Below are 8,511 nucleotides of genomic sequence, written 5' to 3'. Positions count from 1 at the left end.
ATTTGCCCTTTGTATTCTTCTGAGGCCACACCTCATTTTTGAAAACAATCCTGGCTATGGGAACTGAGTTAATAATTCTGTTTTGGCTTACACTTGCTGCTTGGCATGACTGGCACTTGATTCAGCACCTCTCTGGTGTTAGAATACAAAAGAAAATGGTTGCTCTCTTTTTCCAGTTAGTATTCAAGGGATGACTGGAGCAGGGATGGCTTCACCATGGGTGACCCAGATTATAAAGGTGTGAGAGGAGCAGTGGTGATGCCCTTGGTGTCCCTTTTCCTGCCCCAGTGTCCCTGGTGCTGTGTTTTGTGGCTTTTTGAACCCTAACCCTTCCTCTACTGAAATTTCTTGGGCTGAAGCTGAGCTGTCCAAGCTTATCATTGAAAGAGAACAAAGAAACTGAGAGCAAAGGTGAAAAATTAAAGGGAGGTGAGAAAGGAAAAAAAGACCTAAAGTGTCAAAGAAGTGGATCTCTTGATCTATAATCACTGCTGTTTTTAAGTAATTTTTATATTCAAGTATTACTTTCTCTAACATTTTTCTTTCCTTTTTTGTCTTAAACAGAAGAAGGAAGTTTTATTGCATGAAGTTGCTAATAAATACTGACATTGTGAGTTCCTTCTACCAGGACATCAGGGTAAGTTCTGTAAATCTATGTATACAATCTATGAATAAATAAGTTTATACACACAGTTACCAAAATGGTTGTTGCTTAGGCTGATGCTAAACCTCCAACCTTTGTAGAAATAAATTTTACATGGGATACTGGCTGTAGTTCATGGCAGTGACTGCAAAGAGATCCCAATGCTTCTGAATTATAGTTTAGCTGCTGAAAGAAAAATTCATTAAAGCTTGGCACTGGACAGCTGGTACAACCTTTCCTTGGCAGTGTGTTGTTACAAATCTCCTCTCAAATCCTGCTGGCAAATGGCTGCCAACATATCTGACATCAGCCCAGAGCCCAGGAAAAAGAGAGTTTTTAAAGTCCTCATCTCATATGTAATCTAACACTCTGTGAAAAGAGATTTGGCTCTCTGTGCTTTAGAAGAAGAAAATTATTCTTTAACTGGTGCATTTCTAAGCCAAACATATTTTAGTGACTTCACCACTGAAATTTTGTTCTTACACTAAAACCACTAAACTGATGATTTGCATGAGTCTTGTTTTGATTTTTATTCTTTTTGCTTAGTGACCCATTTTCTAGACAAGCTGAAGTAAATAGCTGCTTTCTATTTTCCAGCCTTTTTCACGTAGGTGCAGGAGACAGACTCATTGTTCTAAAACATAGCTTGTTTTTTTTAATAGCTGTTAAGAATTCTAAGACCTTTATTACTCTCCTTTTTTTTCTTTTTTTTTTTTCCTTACTGCATTTATGAGCTGAAGGCCACTTGTTTGCTATGGCTTAGGGGTAAGCTGCTCTATATCTTCAAAAATCCTTAATAATAATAATAAAATAAAAAAAAAAGGTGGCTTTCAGAAGGATTTGGGAAGATGACAGTAATGTGTAGAAATTAGCCACTTTTCTCATCTGTGGTTGATTTTTTGAGTGCAGAAGAGGTTAATTTAGTTATGCCAGGTTTCTGTTTGACTTAAATGACTTTACTTTGTAAGCAATGCAGAGGACCATCCAAGAACCCCCTCCCAGACCGACTTCTGAAATATGCATCATGCATCTTTGAACAAGAGATGCTCAAACAGCTTTGGAGACCTGAACTCTGCTCTTGCATTTGTGTGATGCTTCTGGGTTATTTGCAGAGACATTTTTATCATGTTCTAAACGTGCCCTTTTGTGGCTGGCAGGGCTGAACCTCACTGAAAGATCAGGAGCTGTTATGGTGAGGTTTCAGAAAAGGTGACTAATCCAAGATGAGCACAGGGAAGAAAAATCCCATGCTAAAAGTCAGTGTGTTCAGGAAGAAGTCATCTGGTGGATGGAGTAGGGCTCCAGGAAGAGCTGAATGCAGGTGACAGAATGAATCTTCAAACAGCAGCCTCCAGCTGGGGATTTGTGCCAGAGGCTGCAAGAAAAGGGCTGTTCCTTTCTGGGTAAAAGAGGTCTGTAAAGTGAAAAATGCAAAGGTGGAAGTATCTGGGCAGAAAAAGGGGAGGAGTACAGAAGATGGTCCATGCCCCTGTGCTGGGTGCCCTTCCCTGTGCATGTCCAAGTGTCCTAAATCCCTCCAGTGAAAAATAAGGCAAGGAACCAATGTGCAGATCAAAAAGGAGAAGATAAAGGATTGCTGACAGGATTTGACTCTGTGGGCACAGATGTGAATGATGAGATTATGGCCCTAAAGACAAAAATACCTGAAGGAATGAGGTCTGGTTATTGAATAATGGGGTAGTGGAAAAGATTTTCCTGGAGCAACTCCTAACCTTGGGAGGGGAAGTGTTTTAGTGTCTCCTGGGTGGAGACAGAAAGTGAATAAAAATTCTGTTGTGATCACAAAAAAAAAACCAAAACCAAAAAAACCAAAACAAACAAAAAAACAAACAAAAAACCAAACCAAAACCCAAAACAGCAAAAAGAAGAAAGTTGACCATTGCACAGAAATACAGTGAAAACTGAGTGGCATTGGGGAAGGCACAGGCTGGAGCAATATCACTGTGAAAGTTCTGAGATGGAAAAACCCAGCAACCCATCATCCTATTGGATGTGTTCTTCAGCTGCTCAAATACATAGCAGCTGGTCAGAGGTGCCTATGTTGGAGTAGTGCAGATGTTTTCAGGAGCTGGTTGGTTATAGAGCAGGGAATTTATGGAAAGGCTGCTCTATTATCAATAAAAATAATCCATAATAAAAAAGGCCAGAGAACTGAGTGAATAAGTTTTTAAGGGCAATAGGTGCAATTTATGTGTGTATTGAGTTTGGAATGAGAGGAGAATAAAATAAAATAACTGAAATCTGGAGCAGGGGGAGGATTTGCCAGCACCAAGCCATGGTCTGACTTTTTTCCAGGGTTAGAGTCTGCACACTACCTGTGTCACAAGGCAACATTATCATGGGGCTTCAGGCAAGGTAATTCTCATCACCCCCTTAATTCTCATCTCAAAGACAGGACAGAAAGCCTTCAGGCTGTTTGTGAGAACATTTTTACTTTATTGGGAACTTGAACCAGGGTTGGCAGGATTCTCTAAAGTAGTGAATCTTGATAGAAGGAATGAGAATGCTCCACAGGGATTGCTGCAAGACAACTGAATTGGAATCAACAGTTAAAAAGAAAAAATAAAAATCTGCCTATCTAACTAGACCAAACTGAAGGATGCTGGACAAATGAGAAGCCAGCTGTAAAAAGCAGTTCTGGAGGCAGAGGAGGGTGAAATGAACAAAATCATTTTGCAGGTGATGGAGCATTCATGTGTGGTCTTTGAAGGATATTTTTGAACACTGAGTGATGTAAACATAGTTCTAAGTTCTCTGTGATGTATCCGGAGAGCATACACGTGGAGCTCAACATTTTGTGACATATAATGAAATTGGTCACAGATTTGTAATTAATGTAGCAGAAGAAAAAACTTATAATGTAGCAAGTGCAGCATTTAATGATAGAGAATTACATCACCAAAGAGTGTAGGTACTGATACAAAATAGGAAGTGTGTGAATAGGTGAAGACAAGGATGTATCCAAAGTAATTTGAAAAAATAGCAATGTGAGAATTGTAATATCTAATACATTTTCTGAGGAAAAGGTCTTAAATGTGAAAAAACTGATGTCTTTGGGGCAAATCCATGTCTGACATAAAATGCTGCCATTCCAGTGTTTCAGAACTGTGATATCCTATATGAGCTAAAGAATCTCTCTAAAATTATACTGAAAGTAGCATCTGAAAACAAAAATAAGATATCTTTCTATTCAAATATACACAGATCAAATAACTGTTATGATCAAATACTAGAAATTTAAACATCCTGCCAAAGTATAGCTCTTTAAAATTGATCTGATTTCCTAATTTTCTGCAAATTTTTGTTATCTTTTATCACTTCATAGACTCATCCATAAACCCCAATGTCACTACACTATATTTTACAATGTTAAAAATATGGAAAAAGTTTCTCTCAGAAACTCTCAAAGACATTGTCATCTTAAGAAAACATTAATTATTCAAGGAAAAGCCATTTATCATGGAAAACATATTGTATAAAAAAGGAACAATCTCAAATTAATACAGGAGATTTTCACTGTGCGTTGAATCCCAGATTTGGAATTATCAGAGAGAAAGGTAATTAAGGATAAAGCTGCTGGAGATAAGTAACTCTTCATCTATCTTCTGCCTGACATATGAAAGCATCTAAACACTACTGTGAGCAATTAATCTTTTATAACTCAGACAATATTCAGATTAAGAACAGACCAAGTCCTGAGCTACCCACCACATGCTCAAGTTTTGAATCTGTCTGTGCAGTCAGCAGCATCACCTTCCCAGTTCTGCCTCAGTGGGTCTTCCCTGAAAGGTTTAGTTGTGAAGACAAGAAAAATAATATCTGCTCTTAAATTGTTTATTAGCACAAGAACTTCACAGAGTGGAAGAAATGATTGTTTGTTGAAACAAGACCTTCTAGGGATTCTTTAATTATAAAACAGCTTGATATTTTAAAGAAAATGACACAGGCAACAGAAAGAACAATTTACTGTGGGCAGCAGCTTGAGTACAGCTTGAGGCCTCTTAATCAGTCATGCATAACAAGTATCCTGTAAAGAAATTGGAATAAATATAGAGAAAATTGTGCTTCTGCAAGAAGATTCAAAGAAACCTTTGCTAGGTTTTAAACCCTACTTAACAGTTGCATCATTTGGCTTTAAGAGGAACAAAAGAAGTATCCACCTCAACCCCTCCTCCCCCCCCCAGATAAATAAAATGAATGCATCAGTTCTCCAGCTTTGAAACCCTTTGACAGCAAAACAGCTGCAAGTTCTGAAGGAACTGGAGCATCTTAGCTTCATGGCATCAAAAGGTGCAGGCAGAGGTATGGAGGCATCACACAAGGCTTTGAAGCAGGTGGGGTTTTTGCTGGGGTTTTGCAGTTTCAAAGCCAGAGAGAATTTTGTCTTAAGTCTCTCTATAAAGTAAACACAGGCTTATAGCTGTTAACTTTGAAAGAAAAATACATCTCTAAACATTTATAATTGCTTCATAATGGAGCTGAGGATGTTTTCCCTTGAAAATTGTGCACAGTGATGTAATGAAAAGAAGCTATAGAGGGGGGAAGAGTTTTCCACATGTGATCTGGTAGTGTTGATTACCTAAACTGCTGAAAAATGCAGCAAGGTTATCCAGGGAGCTGTGATGGGCTCTGGGACCAGCCCTGCAGAAGCATGAGGCCACCTTTGCTACTTCTGGGAGACACCAAAGGAGCTTTCCTTCACCCCAGAGCACAATTCTGAAAGATCAGTCTTTTGAAAAGAGTGATCTGCCTGGTATTCTTACCCACACACAAGACATTGGGCTTGTCTTTGACAAAAGGGCAGGAAAATTTAGTGATTTTTATTATTTTTTTTTTTAATGCAGGAATCCACCAGGTCACTGCAGAGCTGTGATGAAAAGCATTTTATTGGACCCATGAGACAGGGGGAAGTAACAAGCATGAGGCTTTACAAGATATCCAAGGAACTCAGCAGCTGTCAGCATTTCAGGTGCTTTTCAATCTACCTTGACAGCACTGACATTGGTTTCTTTCATACCTTGAATTGTAGCTTGTCTGTTTTGGTGGCTGATATGTGATTGTGTCTGGTTTGGCCATGATGCTGCTCTGGTTTTCCTGTTTTACCCAGTGCCTGAGTAGCAGAGCAGCCACCATTTACTGCAGCAGAACTGGAGATTGATGATCCCAGCAAGGTAGATGATATTGTAATTACTGCCATTAAGGGTATAGCATTTGGTTGCCAACATCAACACAAAAGATAGGACTTTGTGAAGTCTCTCCACAAAGTTTACAGGCAATGGTAAAGAGATTTCCCATGATGCAGCAGCTGGTAATGGATGCAGAGAGCAATGATCCAACATTTTGCAGGGATAAGCCATATTTCTTCTGGAAGTATTTTTGCTACAGCCATCAATAAGCTGGGCAGGTAGTCTCATATAGTCAACAGCAAGAAATTGGCCACTCCAAAGGGCAGTTTGTCCTATCCTAATAAATCAGATGAAGTGACTCACACTGACTGGAAGGGAAGGTTAGATAATTAGCTCAACTTGAATTCTTGTTTTTTTGTTGTCTGAAGATAAGCTGGGCTGAATGCCCAGATACTTTTCTGAAAGAGGGCAGAGGCACAGAAAAACTTAACAACAGCTCTCCCCTGATTAGCCACAGTCACTGAAGAACTCTGCTAACATGTTGAGTGACCAAGCTGGGAGATCCTGCCACTTAAACTAAGTGCTGAAAATACCATTTCTGCCTGCAATTACACATCCATCAATAAATCAAAGCAGACTAATGTGTGCAGCAAATGTAAAGTCCATAACTGCAGAGGATGGTAGCACTCATAGCAGGTTACATGGCTCAGTGCAGAAATAAGTAAATATTCCTTTTGGTCCCTCCAGATATAATAATTGGTCCTTTATCAAGGCAGAGTTCTGGAGGTAGAAGCCACATGCTTGCAGTGGTGCTTACCCTCTCAGGCTCCAGTTTTAGCCACTCTCTTTGCAGCATCTCCAAATGAGATGCAGTTTACCTCATTAATCACTGTGGAAAATACCATATTTTCTTCACCCTGGACCCAGAGTCTCATCCCCATCATTAAGTACCATCTGCTGCTTTGTGATCAAGTTATCCTCAGGCTTCTCTGAGTCAGGTAAGGATGTCAAAATGGCATTATTAAAATTGGAAAGGCTGTTTTGTCATTAGCATGCCTAGAATCAGAGACTGTAGATAAAAATTAGGTGGGTTAGGTGGTTTGCACTTTGGTTTTGTTGGTCAGAGGCTGCAGTGACAAAAACCTCTGCCTTTCAGTCTTTTGCAGAGCTCTTGCTGAGGTCAAATCCCTGCACAGGGCTGGCAGGGAGGGTGATGCTGGGTCTCATCTTCTGAGCTCTAGACAGCCAAAATAAACCAAAGAGACTGATAGCACTGTGCTCTGTGTCCTTGTAGAGTATTAGATGTGGTCTGACCATAGGTATTTACAGCTCATATGCCACTCTGCTTCATTTCAGCCCAAGAAATTTTCTTCAGAACAATTGGGTAGCTGAAAGGTAGCAAAAAGAAAAGTTTATGTGGTGATTGCTTAATGATGGGTCTTATTTGCTAACCTTCATCTTTGCAGTTATTTGGGCTTGTTTCACTGAGTTTTGTGATCTGATGTGTGCCTAGAGTAGAGTGATAAAAAAAAAGCCTAGTAAAGAACTCTCAGAGGGCAAAAACTAGTAATATAACATGAAATTGCTAATCCTCAGGAGAGAAAAATGTTGGCAGGCAACAAAATCAACATTACCATAGGCCAGCCCCAAAGCAGCACCCTCAACACTGATCTCCAGGGGTCTGGGGCAGTAACATCACATCTCAACCCCAAAGTGGAGCAACAAATTTTTCATGCCTTTGCATGCTTGTAGCAGGTGGTTTTCCTTTTTGCCCATAGCAAGGTTTTAAATACAACAACTGGAAAGGCCTTCCTGAGTTGTCCTGTAACATCTCCTGCAACTGCAAACCATCTCTTTGTAATAAGCTTGCAGAGTCTCACCTAGGAGCACTTAGGGTTTATGAGGCTTTTCTGAGCACCTTATTAAAGAGAGGACTTATTTATTTTATTTTTTTAAATGTAACCATCTGATGTCTTCTGATAGGAGTGGGATACCTGAGTTATGTCCACTGAGCACCTGAGATCTCTCCAAAACTGTCTCAAGTTGGACAGCAACAAATGTGGGGCAAGGTAAGGGAACACGTGTAGTGAGTTTACCCAGGGCTTTGAGGGCTGAGCATCAATGCTCTACCTCCTGAGAGTTAATGAAGATGAAATCTCATCTAGAAATATAGCTCAAACACACTGGAACTTCCTTAATAAATTTTAGGACAAGCTTTAGAGCAGAATTACAGTGTAGGTCTCCAGCCATTAAAAAATGAATTATTGTTACTGATGTAACTCAGCAGCAGAGCACACTGACAGCAATGGCCTGAGCTAATTCCCCCAAAGATTAGTCTCTGTTCCTGGAAGATAAGTGCTCTAGCCTTGTTTCCTTATGTTGGATTTTTATAGAGTACCTGGCAGAGCACAACACCATTTTCATTTGCATGTGTTGTACAGGCCTGTCCTGACAATATCAGGAGGTATTCTATCTATCACACCTCATTTGGGAAGACTTGGTGAAGGTTATCTCTGCCTGAAGCAAAAATGCTACTGGGCTGAATATAAAACTATTAGAATCATTTCTAATGAATAATGTATTAAATAATTTACTCCCCTTCTCCTTTCCTCTGTGCATGAATTGTTTGGGACTTTCTTTAAGAAAAAAGGGAAATACTTACTAATGAAATTAGAATAAAATTGAATAAGTAAGGTAGCTGCAGGTAGCAGGTCTGGAGAA

Source organism: Calypte anna, chromosome 11 (assembly GCF_003957555.1).
Source record: "Calypte anna isolate BGI_N300 chromosome 11, bCalAnn1_v1.p, whole genome shotgun sequence".
Taxonomy (NCBI): Eukaryota; Metazoa; Chordata; class Aves; order Apodiformes; family Trochilidae; genus Calypte; species Calypte anna.
The sequence above is the reverse complement of the archived record's forward strand: the minus strand, read 5'-3'. Positions refer to the sequence as shown.